General features: G+C 40.3%; 1 pseudogene; it reads right to left on the reverse strand.

The window, feature by feature from the left end:
- Nucleotides 1-1,218: 1,218 nt before the first annotated feature.
- On the reverse strand, nt 1,219-1,836 carry LOC149221935 (cytochrome P450 750A1 pseudogene; annotated as a pseudogene).
- Between the last annotated feature and the right edge of the window lie 13,687 nt (nt 1,837-15,523).

Here is a 15,523-nt window from a genome sequence, read left to right on the forward strand (position 1 = left end):
CACAATTAAATGAAAACATTTGTTTTATATAGGTTTGAAGGCAAAGAAGTTCAGAGGGATATGAAACTGGTACCATACAAGATTGTGAACAAATATGGGAAACCTTATATTCAAGTTCAGGTACGATATGGAGAGACAAAGGTATTTAGCCCTGAGGAAATCAGTTATATGATTTTGACTAAGATGAAGGAGATTGCAGAAGCATTCCTTGGCTAGACTATAAAGGATGATGTGGTCACTGCACTAGTACCATACAAGATTGTGAACAAAGATGGGAAATCTTATATTCAAGTTCAGGTATGAGATGGAGAGACAAAAGGAATTTAGCCCTAAGGAAATCAGTGCTATGATTTTGACTAAGATGAAGGAGACTGCAAAAGCATTCCTTGGCAAGACTATAAAGGATGCTATGGTGACTGTCCCTAGTATGCTTTCTTTTCAACCTTTTTTTTAATGAGGTTGTGGGTAACCAATTGTTGACTGCGTTGTCACTGTCAGCTTGTGGGCTTGCGCAGGTTATTTTATTGATGCACAGCGCCAAGCAACGAAGGATGCCAGTGTTATTGCTGGCTTGAATGTAGCTCGTATTATCAACGAACCCACAGCTGCAGTGATATCTTATGGCATGGACAAGAAGGGTGGAGACAAAAATATTGTTTTTTTTGTCTTGGCGGTGGCATGTTTGATGTCAGCGTTTTGACTATTGATAACAGAGTTTTTGAGGTTTTGGCTACAAATGGTGATAGCCATCTTAGAGGTAATCTGTCTAAACTTTGTCTAGCAGTTTTACATTATGAATTTGAATGTGTGCACAGTGGTTATCATTGACTTTTTTGGTTGGCATTCGAGCTTTGAACTTACCGGGATGTACACTAATATGTAGGTGAAGACTTTGACCAAAGGATAGTGGAATATTTCCTCAAATTGATCAAGAAAAAGCACATAAAGGATATTAGTAAGAATAGCATAAATGAAATAAGACATTCAATGTGTTCCTTGTAATATAGATATAATCAAAACATCTAAAGAAAAGTAATTGTACAATGATGCAGTAAAAAAAAACAAGGTTTTTCACAAACCACTTAACTCTTTTAGAAAAATTCAACAATTCCAATTTAATAATCCTATCGGCATCTCTTTGTACTTTTTGGGACAATCAAAGTAACAAAACCATACAAATTAGGTAGCACAACCAGATACTTGTCAACATACATACCATCAAAGACCTTCCTTCCTTATCTTTGGAAAAGCAAAGAGCGGAAAATGGCTTGATATAGAAGACCCACCTTCTGTCATATCCAGCTCTGATGGATCACCATCTACTCGCCAGTCAAAAGAGTGCAGCAGCTGAGCTAGTGCAAGGTCAATCATGGAAATAGCCATGGCGGCCCCTGGGCACCCTCTCCTCCCTGCTGAGAAGGGAAGCATCCTGAAATTTGATTGACCTGTCACTAAATCCATAACATGGTCATGCTCACCCAATTCATGCATGAATCTCTCCGGCTTGAAAACCAAATCATCCACCCCCCACACATTGGGATCCCTTCCAATAGTCCACACATTCACGATTACTATTGTTTTTTTAGGTATATTGTATCCGCATACGCTCGCGGTCTCTACAGATTCATGGGGAATCGCTAGCAGCCCCATTGGATGTAATCGCAGCATCTCTTTCACAACACATTGAAGGAACTTCATCCTTCCCACATCGGATCCGTTTACTTTGCCACGTTTTCCGACACAAGATTCTATTTCTTGCTGTAACTTTTTCAGGACATGGGGATGTCTGAGCAGCTCACTCATTGCCCATTCTAACGTGGATGCCGACGTCTCCATTCCAGCGATGAATATGTCCTGTACAAACCAATGGGAAAATAGTTTATGTTTTCAATTAATCTATTACATGTGTTCTTTGATGTAAGTTTTGTAATGAATGAATGAAATGTGTTCTTTGATGGAAGTTCTGTAATGAATGATTGAAAAATACATGGTGAGAGAAAAATGCATATTATGCTAATTAAGGAACGTTTTTCACTTGTTGAACTTGTAGTATTGAATTTAACACACTAACACTTTACAACAATGAACTAACAATCTTCATGATGAAAATAATAATATCGAAGATTTATCTACATAATGAAAAAGGAAATATGGGATATTCCAATCACGTTCCGAGGCATTTTTTAAAATGTGGATGTGAGAAAAGGTTGTTGTGGAAGGTGTTGTTTGTATATGGGAAATTTCTTGATCATGGCGTGTAATCTTAATGTTGATAGGTGGAAGGTGTTGTTTGTATATGGGAAATTTCCTGGTCATGGTGTGTAATCCTAATGTTGATAGATATGTCTACTTTAAAATGTGGATGTGAGAAAGGTTGTTGTGGAAGGTGTTGTTTGTATATGAGAAATTTCCTGATCATTGTGTGTAATCCTAATGTTGATAGATATGTCTACTAAGTGGTTCTAGTTAATGGGGCATTGATGTGAGCATTCAATATATTTTTATTATTTATCAAAGTATTTTTTTGTTGTATTTTTGTAAGCAGTTGTCTATAATGAGACTTTTTGAAAGCCTTTCCGATAGGTTTTTCTGGTCAAAATCCGGCAGCAATTTATTGGATTTGCAAGTTTGATAGCTAGTTTCTGCACAATCAAAGTGTCCCAGGGGTTTTTTAGGGTGCTGAATCCAAATATGCAATGAGAAAACCATTTTGAATAATAAAAATCAAGATTTAACCTCAATTTTTTCCGCCGGATTCCGTCACCGGAATCTCCAAAAAGTCGCATTATAGACAACTCCTTTTTGTAATTCAATTTATGCCTTACGGTGTTTCCTTTGCAACATTTGGTGCAAATGCTAGTATAAATTAATGTACACTTTGCACCTGATCAGCATGATCATTCTCAAAGATAGACAACCATCTACATGCAATCCATTAATAATAATGTACAATTTTGCAACTAATAAGGGTGGTTATCCACAAAAGATAATTCGGCCATTGGCTCGCAACATAAATAACCAGAAACTCAATACAGATAAGAGCATCACAACATAGCTCTAACACGTTTTATTTTTAAATATATTGCCGCCATCTTCCTCAGATTCTTCGAGAAATGAGGCCTTCTTAGGACCCACCTCAATGCATGATACCAATAGTCATTGAAGCCATGCGGATTCAAATCCAACATCAATAGCATTAGGTATCAGTATTTGCAATAGAGATTTTCTCAAGATAGCACCACCCATGGAAAAAAAATAATCCTTCCTAAAGCCAAGACCACCGAAATGAAGGTTGTTCAACATCAAGGCAGTGCGAGTGCTTCTGTGCTCTACCTAGAAGAATTTAACTAGATCTGATGATCCCAATTCTCTTTGTTGCCTCCCCTATATAGAGAAGTTAACAAACTTACGTGGACACCAGAAAGTTAAGATAATCTTTATCCCTCTGAATTTCCTTTCCAGAGGTGAAGGATCTGTGAATTCTTCATCGGAGTGTTTTTGTGAGGTAGAAGGAACCAATTAGATTGGCACAGAGGGAGTTGCATTCCAAAATCTTTTCCTATGCGGTGATGTTTCTAAAAGCTAAGAAAAATGACTTAATGGTTGTGGAGTCATGCTGCTTTAGCAGCCTTTTCCTTATTCCACTGCTGGCATGATGGGAAACCTGCCACTTTGCCATCCTTTCTCCATAATAAACTAAATGTCCCTGCCCCACATCGAAAATTCTTTTATACCAATGGCAGTTAGAGTTTGAATATAGGTAAATATTATCTCCTTTTAGATAAACAATATCCGTATTATATTTAATTAATTTTTCTTATTGATTGCTTTTACAAGCACCATTATTTGAGCTTTTTTTTTTTAGGTAAGTCTATCCAATCTCATGTAGCGATCAATACGATTGGCATAGTTTTATTCTTTAAAAAGTGTTGTTTCTCTGATTTTGGGGCTCATTTTGTGATAAGCATATGAAAGTTAGTGGTTTCAAAAAGAAGAAACAACAATATGGCGGCCTTTTCTCTGATTCCTTCATGGAAGCATTATCGTAAAAAAACAAATCATTCCAACACATCCTTATCGACAGGTTGATGATAACATCTATCCACACTCACGATAATTATGCCCCCGGTGATATTATCGATTCCTAACTTTTTCTCCTTCACGCATGTGGTAAGGAAAATAGAAAATAAGAAACAACGAGATTTTCTCCACTCAATTTGAGAAGGTGTTGTTGCTCCTACCATCGTGTACATTCCATTGAGAAAATAAAAACGTCTAACATGCCAATGCATGAGAAATGTCACCCCAAGGATAACATCCAACTTATCAAAGGAGGAGAAACCATACGATGACAACACGTCCTCGTACTCTGCAACTTATATAATTAATCAATCTAATTATCCAGATTTTTTTTTCTCCAAAACAAGATAAGCGCCACTGTCTGGCAGCCTACATGACTTGGTTGAGTTTTTTTTTTTCCATAGGTGTAGACAGTAGCATCTAGATTATACACTTTGAATCACATCTTGTGATAGGAAGGTATTTAATCTCGACATCCCAAATCCTTTATCCTCAGCATCCGTAAAAGACAAAATTCCACTCCTTCTGTCGTCGTCATGCTCAGCGTTAGTACGCAGTGTTATCTTGGATAATGCTCTAGAAAGAGCACAACGGTCATGATAGGTCTAGTCTCCATGTTGCGCCACGACCAAAACTGGTGGTGCCCAAGCCTAGGCAAACTCAGGGTTTCCATGTTGTGCCCTGGCACCCAAGCCTGGGAAATTTGGGGTTTCCATGTCGCGCCATGACCGAAACCGGTGGCGCCCAAGCCTGGGAAACTTGGGGTTTCCATGTTGCACCACGACCGAAACCGGCGGCGCCCAAGCTTGGGAAACTTGGGGTTTCCATGTCCCACCCTTGATGGAACCATGGGTTTCCACATTTTACAGCATGATGGAAACACGAGGTTTTCAACAATGCCCCAACACGGGGAACTTGGGGTTTCCATGATGATGCAAACTAGCTCGCAAGTCTGGGGAACTTGGGGTGTTTCGAAACCACTGCCCAAGTCTAGGGAACTCACAGTTTCCATGTCATGACGCAGCCAGAACCACCGACGGAAACCACCCAAGTCTGGGAAACATGGGGTTTCCATGTCGTAGCACACCCTGAATCACCTGAGAGTCTGTGGAACTTCGGATTTCCATGTCGTGGGGTGACGAAAAGCCACCAAAGTCTGGGGAACTTGGGGTGTCCATTTCACAATGCGATGGAAACTTCTACCCAAGTCAGTGGACACACGGGGTTTCCATTTCGCGTCACGACAAAAATTGCTACCCAAGTCTGGGAAACGTGGGGTTCCCATGTCGCTTGTGCCGCGGCTAAAACTACCGCCCAAGTCTGGGAACTTCGAGTTTCCATGTCATCGCACGGCAGGGAACGACACCCAAGTTTGGGGAGGTTCAGGTTTCCATGTCATTGTGCGACAGGGAACGACCACCCAAGTCTACCGAACATAGGGCTTTCCATTCTGTGGCATGATGGAAATTGCCCAATTATGGGAAACTCGGGGTCTTCCATGTCCCACCATGACAGAAACCATGACCTTGGTGTAGGGAACTCGGGTTTCCATGCCATGGAACGACAGAGAACCACCCATGTCTGTGGAACCCCGGGGATTCTGTTTCATGGCATGAGGGAAACTACCTAATTCCAAGAACCTCTCGGGTCTCCATCTCCCGCCCGGGCGAAAACTGTGGCCCCGGTGCAGGGAACTTGGGTTTCCATGTCGCAACATGACCGAAATCGCCCAAGTTTATGGAACTCATGGTTTCCATGTTGTGGAACGATGAAGAACCGCCCAAGTCTTGTGAACTCAGGGTTTCCATTTCATAGCAGGGTGGAAACCGCTTGCCTAGTCTGTCTCTGGAACTTGGGGTTTCCATGCCTCATTGCGATGGGAGCCGTCCAAGTGCAGGGAAAGTGGGGTTTCCATGCCCTGTCATGATGACAGCTGTCCAAGTGTGCGAAATCTAGGGTTTCCATGTCCCATCACGCCAGAAACCTCTACCACATACACGGAGGGGCTGGGGTGTCAGGTATTCGAGTCAGGAGTGCCCGAGAGAGTCAAAAGACTGAACCCATAGTACGGGCGTCTGTATTCGGTTATATGCGACTCGAGTGAGCGTTCGGTTATATGCGAAGACTTGGCATGGAATTCGCTTATGCGTGATGGTGATGGGCGCACTCATAGTGGGCATGCCATGTTGGGCATGGCACACGCCCCTTGATACCTGCACGATGGGCGAGTCACTGACGGAAGGCATGTAAGCGACCCTTGTTGGGTGCCCGGATGAAAGAGGTGACCATGTTCAGACGAGTTAGGACGTGGGTAGGTGTGCGATGTGCGGTGACGGGTGTAATCGGCTAAGTGTTGGAGCCGACCCATGGGTGTGATGATGCACATGAAGGGATGCGACGGTTCGTTGGAATGGGGTGTGTCAAGGTTATGTGGCAGGTCAGCCGAGCATGCATGTTAATGGATCTGACCCTTGTTATCCTCGAGAGACATGGCCCTTGGGCGAAAGGATGCGTGTAAGTAAGGAGGATGGTGTTCAACAAAGGGACATCGAACTTAGACTTCCACATTGTAGAACAAGTGTGAAGGAAGGAGTTGGGCGAAAATGGAAGGAAGAGAAGGATGTGGGTAAGAGGGCCGCACCGGTGGGCGGATTATAGCGAGCGGGTCAGACTTGGTAGTGTAGACAGGCAGAGCGGGGCAGGTTACCGTCCGGGCAGGCAGGCTACACTGCGTGCGGGCCATGCGCCCTCACTATGGACCGCACCAACGGGAAAATTTTGGGTGCCACGAAGTGGAAAGTCGGGCGGACAAGTTCGCAGTTTATGTGTGGAGTTTTGTCGTGCAGGTCGTGAGTAGTGCAGCATGACCACACGACACAACGGGTTGAAAGAATAATTGAAGAAGATTGTTAGGCCCCTATACTACTAGTGTAACCCCTTATTGTTATTAGTAAAACCCACTTATTATATTGATGTACTCATGTAGTGCCCATATTGTTACTATTGTGCCCCATAGAAGCCCACTATTATTATTATTGTGCCCTTACATTATTATGGTTATGTCGACTCTGATTATGTTATGACCCCTTAGACTCCTATATATAGAAATGAGGTCTTTTCACTTGTATCATCGAAGAATTGTTCATTTATGTAATGTAAAGGAGGTTGCCCCCTCGAAGAGGCTGAATTCTAAGGCATTGATCTATCTTTTCTATCTTTTCTTGAGCTGGTTCCATAACATTTGGTATCAGAGCTTTGGATTCTAGGGTTTCGCTGCTCCAAACAGGTCATCGTGGAATTTTCACTATAAATTTTTTTCTGCGACGTTTCAAAAGTTGCAAAAAAAACCCATTTGAGAAGAAATCGTGCTAAACCTCGGGTCCAAATTTCAGAGCTTTTCGCACTACATTTTCGGAGATATGATTTGAGGAAGTTTGTCTTTTTGCAGACTTCTGAATTACATTCCAAATAGGTGACCTAGGGAAAATCGTCATAACCTTTTCTCTGGGGATCAGATTGAAATTTCGTAAGAAGGCATAGAAAGAGGATAAACTGTAGTTTCTTGTATGCATTTTTCATATCCAAAGGTCCAAATAGTGACACGTGGCACTTCATACAATTTCGCTCTTCTGGAAAGGTCTATAATCAGGTCATCTTGGGAGATTGTACATAACTCTTTCTTGGAGAATCCAATTTGGATCAGATTGGTGGCATTGAAAAGAGAATAAAGAGGGCTACCACAGGTCACAATTTTAGAACTTAAAGATCCTAAAGTACAAAGTTACAGTCGTTTCAAGATCGAGCTCCTAAAATCAAGAAAAAGCAAGATGAGGAAGTTTGATGGCAAGGATCCGGTAAATTGGATACTTCAGATGGAGCAATATTTTGATCTACATGGTGTACCACTGTTACAAAAGGTATGTATTGCATCTTCATATTTAGAACAAGATCAATTTTTATGGTATGAAGGGCTTTGCTCTCGTAAACAACTTGTTACGTGGTCAATTTTCATGGAGGAAATGATAACACATTATGAGGATACAAAGAGCAACACCTTCTTTAGAGCAACACCACAAAATTGGAAAGTGTAAAAGGGCTTTGTGACATAGTGGAAAGAAAAATTATGAAAACCAGGAAGTCTACCCCTCACAAATATAAATATGGAAGTGTTGTTTCTCCTAGCCTTCCACAACCTACAAGGGTTACGCCACAACAATTGGAAGAAAAAAGAGAAAAAGGGCTTTGTTACAATTGTGATAGCAAATGCACTAAAGGACATAAGTGTGCTGAGAAGAAATTATTTTACATATAATATGAAGAGGAGGAAGAAAAGGATCAAGAAACATCAAAAGAATAAGATATACGCCAGGACCCCACCCTAGAGAAAGAAGAAATGAATCAGACCATATCTTGTAAAGCATTGGCAAGAATTACCACTCCTCAAACTCTCAAGATAGAAGGACACATCAAGAAGAAAAAGGTGCAAGAAGTGAAAGATCACATCGAGAAAGAAGAAATGAATCCAACCATATCTTGTAATTCATTGGTTGAAATTACCACTCCTCAAACCATCAAGATAGAAGGACATATCTAGAAGAAAAATGCTCAAGAAGTGAAAGATCACATCGAGCATCAAGAAATGAATCCGACTATATATTGTAAAGGATTGGAAGAAATTACCACTCCTCAAACTCTAGAGATAGAAGGACATACCAAGAAGAAAAAGGTTCAAGTAGTGAAAGATCACATCGAGCATCAACAACAAGTTCTCCAAATTTTAAAGGATAACGCCACTTCGGTGCAAAATCAAATGAAACAATATGAAGATCAACATCGTAGTGAAAAATGTTTTGATGTAGGTGATTGGGTATTTTTACTGCTACATCTTAAGCAAGCTATTTATGAGAAGGAAATGTTGGCAATACTACACGTTTAGTCAATTTAGTGTGATCTAAATTGCTAGTATTTATTGTCAACCCGGGGCTCGTAAGCTGATGAAGTGAGGGTGTACTATATGTACTTAAGTAACCTCTTAGAGTTTTTCTTATCGTTGGGGGTGTTGTTGTGGTTAATTATGTTCCTAAGATGGAGTGAGAATTTATAAACAAGTGAGTGATGGTGTGTGTGTAGAGTGAATCCTAAATGGGTGAAAGTGTGTGTTGAGTGATCTCTAACTACTTGCTTGAAAGGAAATGCTTGAAAAGAATAAGTGAACTGAAATGACTTGAAATAAACTTGAAAGCAAATGACCACTACCAATGGCACTAGACACCGTTCAAGTTGCTGCTAATAAAAGAAAAGAGAGTCACTTTTAAAACCCAAGAATAAAGATTATCTCTCTCTAACTCGATGCTTCAAAGCACATGTACTGTGTAAAGCACGGATAGAAAGTAGCTTAAGTGGAATTAGAAAAGTGAGAAAAATATGCTTGAAAGACTAATGATAATGATTTGCTATTTCTAATTCTCTACTTCAGCCATATGTACTATGCAAAGTATGATTAGAAAGTAGTGAGAGAAATAGTCTAATAAGCACTTAAAATCAAAACTTCTACTTTAAAGACTAGTGGTGATGATTTGCTCTTTCTAACTCGATGCTTCAAAGCACATGTACTGTGTAAAGCACGGATAGAAAGTAGTGAAAGAAAAGTCCAAAAAGCACTCAAACTAGCTGCAAATTAGTGATATTCTGATCTTAAAAGATAATAGTTTATGATGAAGATCATTCATGTATGTTAACAGCTCTTTGAGAAATAAGATTAAAAATCAACTATAAAGACAAAGGCAGCACTTGAATTGTCAACTTCAAATACCATTAGCTGTAAAGCAAACACACACATATAAAAAAAATAAATCCCGGGCTAAAAGAAACCTGCAAAGAAATAACACTGATCAGCTTGAAAGAAAGGAAAACAAGTAAATGAAACTATACATGCTTAAGGAAATAAATAAGAAAATAACGAAATACTGCACATAAAATACTTTACAAAGGCTGAGATGAGCAGGGGCCCTCTGTTCATTCAGCCACAAGAAAACTCAGAGATCTGGAAACTTCAAAACGGTGCTATGTCTATTCCTCCATTTGCAAAAAGTATACAAAACAGAGTGCTGGAATAGCACTAGAAAACAGAGTTCACAAAGCTCTTAAATTTAACACAAGTTCAGAAATTACAACTGATAAAAGTCTAATGAGCGTACACAGACGCAGCTATTTATAGAGGTTTCTAAGATAGCCTACTCGTACAGCTAATTAACAGAAAAACAATAAACAGTCATGCGTATTTATGGTCCCTTGACACATCACGGCTGCGTGGACGAGTTTAGTGGTTCTGTCGTCATGGATAATAAATCCCATGTTGGATTGCGTCCCCTGCCACCTGTAGATCATGGAAAAATCACCATTTAAGATGACGTGACCAAACAGCTCTCAATCACCGTTTAAACAGCCTTGAGTTGACCGTAACTTAACCAGCTTTGACCATGGGTGAAGATGACGTGGATGGCTGGAACAATGGGACAGGAACCTCGAGCACGTTGATACCTGAGTGCCCATGTGGCTCATCTAGCAAACCGACACGTGGATCATTGTGTTTAACAAAAAGGCTGCAGGATCTTCAGATAGCTGCGGGATCATCAGATAGCTGCGGGATTCCTGCAAGTAAGTCAAAATCTAAACAAATAGTCATCCATTAGCAAAACTTGCTTGATCATGCTTATTGACACTTACTGTAATGATCTGGGTGGTTTTATGGTGAAAATGAGGCAAAAGTGAAGGAAAGATAAGGAAAAACTGAGGAAAATGGTAGACAAGTAGGTGTAGAATAGAGGCTCTACATACCCCCACTCCGAGGGTATTGCATGTCCTCATGCAATGAAAACACAATTCAGTCCATCTGCTGGGATGCCTCAGCTAGGACATCCAATCTCCTTCTCTTCCTTTGTGTAGAAACATTAACCTTTGGCCTCTTGAACATGCATCTGAATTTCAAATTGATTAAGGCTTTGTTCAGCCTTCTACATCTCTTCTTGAGTCTGCTGTGTTTCTTCTGCCACATGCTCATGTGAAGAAAGGTGTTATCTTGGATTGCTTTGGCAATATCAGCTTGCTGCTTCATTTCTTCATTTCTCTGTTTTATGTGACGGTTTAGCACCTCAAGTTCATAGATTTCTTGTTTGAGTAAGTCTATTTGATGCTCATGAGGTATGACATTACTTGGGCCAGCAGTGTTCTGCTCCAATGTTTCAAAATAGTTGTATGCTTCTTGCTGCGCTGGATCAATCATTGGTGATTTTCTTGGACTGGGTGTATGCTCAATTTCAGTTTCAAACTCCGGCTGAAATGGACTGTCCTCCCTTGGAGGAGTAGCTGCCTCACGTTGTGGACTATCCTCAAGGTCTGTTTTTGTAGCACCCTTCTCAGGTGTGCTCAGATCAACGAAGAGTGTCTTTGTGGCTTTCCTTTTATTCTGCAATCTACTACTCCTTCTTACAGTGGCAGCACTCTGTGTTTCTTTTTGTGCCTTTTCCCTTGGTTTTTGAACCTTTACTTTCTCAGAGAGGGCAGTTTTCTCATGGAGTTTAGCTACCCTTTGTGCTAAGGGCTGGTTATCTCTTTCTTCATCACTAGAATGCTCTGGGGTCTGATCAGTTTCTTGGATTATAGATTTTCCCTTGTCTTGTTTTTGTTTCTTTTTGTCTTCTCTTCTCTTCTTGGTAGCTTCCTTGGCAAGTTCAGCGAGGGTTTCTGAGATGACCTCTTGAGCACTGTCTTCAGTGGGTTCAATCTCAGGTTCAGGATGATATACTTCTATTTCCTCTACAGTTTGTTCTTGAACAGTCTCAGAGATACTTCCTTTTCTCTTCCTTCTGCTTTTCCTAGGTATAGAAGATTCTCCCGGTTCTTCAAAATGATTCCTTACAAGGAATTTCTCCCATGTGTCTTGTTTTTCTTTTAATTGTTCTTCTATCAATAACTTGACAAGACTATGGTGACAGAGGTAAGCTTCTATGTTTCGTGGATTCTTTTGAGCCATGGAACACATCTTCCTAAGGCTTTGGAATAGGAAGTAGGGAAGATTTATATCATGTTCTCCTTGAAATTGCTGCATAATTTTCCCATGATAGACGTATAAAACCCCAAATCTCCCTTCGCATGTAAAAAACTTTTGCACTAATAACAGTAGAACTTTCCATTCTTCTTTAACATGAGAGATAGGGATTCCTTTGGTGAAAACACTTGTATTCATACCTGGGTTTTTAAAAATCCGTTTCCATTGTTGATCCTGGACTGCCCGGTTTTTGAACCAACGCTCACCGGTTTGTGGAAGAGATGTAGCCCTTGCTATGCTTCCTTCACTGACTGCAAATGTTAAATCACCCACCTCTACTTGACTGTTTTTATCCTGGAATGACCTTGCAAAGGTTTTTGTTACTTCTTTGTGGTAGCCCTTGAACTTCCTGATGCACTGTAGCCAATTAGCTTTTTGTAATGCTTCCTCAACCTGAGGGTATGCCTCCAAGAATTTCGAACCTTCTGGTTCAGCCCTTAAAAGCTTTCCCATCGACTCCTCAGCTCTGTTTAAAACACGAATTTGATGGTGACCTTACACAGTAACCCCGTCACTTTACACAGTAACTCCTCGGTTCCTGTTCAGACTTTGTGGAACAGAGGGTATACGGTGCATCAACAGCCTCAGACACCGAGAATTCACGTCTTGAATTAGAGTTAAGCGGAGGATAACAGCGTGGACACAGTGAAACGGTGATTAACAGTCGTAATACGACTGTATCACAGGTTTACTGGGTATACGGCAGAGGGAAAACAGAGGATGGTTTATGGTGGTAATCGTAGTGAGTGAAACGGAATAAGGGAGATGATAGCGAGGAATGGAGTGTTATGAGCATAGAGAGTTTCGAAATGATGAATGGAACGGCTATATTCTCCGATTCCGGCTGTGGATTGACACATGGCTGCGGGACGAGAACTGAGAGACGTAATACGGTAGGTTACGTCATTAGGGTACGAGACCTTAATGACAGAAACAACCATATGTGATTTCAAAAATCGTGGTTATTATGAGCTGGTAGACGTGGAGGATTCGTAGATTTGTGGTCGCATGGGAAAAGAAAATGGGTAATCATTACGATTAGTGGCCAACAAAACATAACCCAGAAAATTCCGCATAATGAAATAACCATAGGTTTAGAGTTTTAAACATACCTCGGATCCGCATTTGATTTGGCTTCTGATGATTTGCTACTAACCTTTTGTTAACTTTATTGCTAGCACATGATCTTTCCTCCTTGTCTTTGATGATTTTGAACTGTAAATATTTTCTTCAGACAAACTGTGTTTCTTGTGCAGGTGCAGAAGGCTGCAGGAAGGTTAAACAGCTGCAGAATTGTTAAATAGCTGCAGGAACTGTAATGAAGTCTTCCAGCTGCATAAAATACTTTAGTTGCCTAAAAAAACTTTATTAATGAAATGAGATGGAATGAATGAATGAATGAGTGGGTGGAAAGCAGTGAAGTGGAGTGAGGATGGTGAGATGGAAGGAAATGGTGAGATAGAATAAATGGAATGAGATGAAAGAGAGAGAGAGAGATGGAAAACATGAGGTGTCAGGTGACCCTGATTTTCACCTTATGTTTTCTGCATGAGACTGCCAATCAGAGATTGGTTTTCAGGCTCATACATTTATTCATTTTTTTCTCTTTTTTTTCTTTTTCTTTTTTTCTTTTTTTTTTCTTTTTTTTTTTATTGATATTGAAAGAAACAGAGATTAGGCTGATGGAGGAGAAGAATTCTTCTCCACCAGCCTCATTTCAGAATCGCCTTGGAATAACTTAACAAACTCCTCTTTTGAGAGTGGCTTGTGGTAGACTTTTAACCGGTGGCCATTCACAATAAAGGGAGTTTGAAGTTCATCAATAGTCTTCACTCTAACTGCTCCATTATTAAAGACTTCATCAATCTCATATGGCCCAAGCCAATGAGTTTGAAATTTTCCTTTGAAGTCCTTAAATTTTGAATCAAACAAGAGTGCCCAATCACCCTTTTGAAACTTCTTTTCTTTGATATGTCGATCATGCCATTTGCTTCTTTGGTGCTGAACTAGATCGGTTCTTAGAATTGCATCTTGTCTCATTTCATCTAGTTCATTTAACTGGTCCATTCTGTGCTTCTGGGCTTCTGATAAGCTCATCCCCAATTGAACTGCTGTCTTGAAGGTCTTGATTTGGAACTCAATGGGGAACAGGACTTCCTTCCCATAAACAAGTTCATAGGGAGAATGTCCTGTGGTGTTCCTCCATGTAGTTCTATAGGCCCATAAGGCTTCAGGAAGCCTTTCTGCCCAATCTCTTCTACGAAGATGAACAGTCTTTGTGATGATGCTTTCAAGAACTTTATTTGTAGATTCTACTTGACCATTCGCTTGCGGATGGTATGGAGTAGATGTTCTATGCTTGATTTTATATTCCTCCATCAGCTTCTCTATCATCCTTGATGTAAATTGGCTTCCCTGATCTGTTACAATTTCTCTTGGGACACCAAAACGAGTGAAAATATCCTTGAAAAGAAATTGAACAACTGAATTTTCAGTAGCAGAAGTTAATGCTATAGCTTCTACCCACTTGGTAACATAGTCAGTACAAACCAATATATATCTATTTTGCTTGGATGGCGGATTAATTGGTCCAACAAAATCTAGAGCCCATTTCTCGAAAGGTTCGATGCATACCTGTGGCTGTAGTGGCATTTCATTTGAAAGAGTTGGTCTCCCAATTCTCTGACAACTGTCACACCTTTTAACATATTGCTTCGCATCCTTAAAGAGAGAAGGCCAATAATATCCTGATGAAAGGATTTTATAGGCAGTCCTCTTATCAGAAAAATGACCGCCACAAGGTTCGTCATGACATGCCTTAAGGATGTCAGGCATTTCATCCTCCCGTACACATCTTCTGATCATCAAATCTGGCCCTGTTCTGAACAATTCATTAGAAATCCAAGAATAATGTGAACTATCCTGAATGATTCTCCTTTTCTCATTAGGAAATAAATGTAAAGGTAACTTTCCAGTAACTAAATAATTAGCAATATCAGCATACCAAGGGGTTTTGGTAGTTACTGCAAACAAATACTCATCTGGAAATTTATCCTCTACAGGAGAGTCCTCATTAGTGTTTTGGATTCTAGACAAGAAGTCAGCTACTGTGTTCTGTTTACCTGGTCGATCTAACACAGTTATGTTGAATTCTTGTAAAAGCAAAAGCCATCTTGTAACTCTACCATTAGTGACTGGTTTGTTCATGAGGTATCTAATGGCAGAGTGATCAGTGTGGACAAAGGTTTCATAGCCGGTTATGTAGTGTCTAAACTTGTTTATCGCATGAACAACGGCTAGAAATTCCTTTTCAGTAACAGTGTAATTTAACTCAGT

The sequence above is a fragment of the Pinus tabuliformis genome, chromosome Q, assembly GCF_031772625.1.
Source record: "Pinus tabuliformis cultivar Carrire ecotype Pingquan chromosome Q, CPIR1, whole genome shotgun sequence".
Lineage (NCBI taxonomy): Eukaryota > Viridiplantae > Streptophyta > Pinopsida > Pinales > Pinaceae > Pinus > Pinus tabuliformis.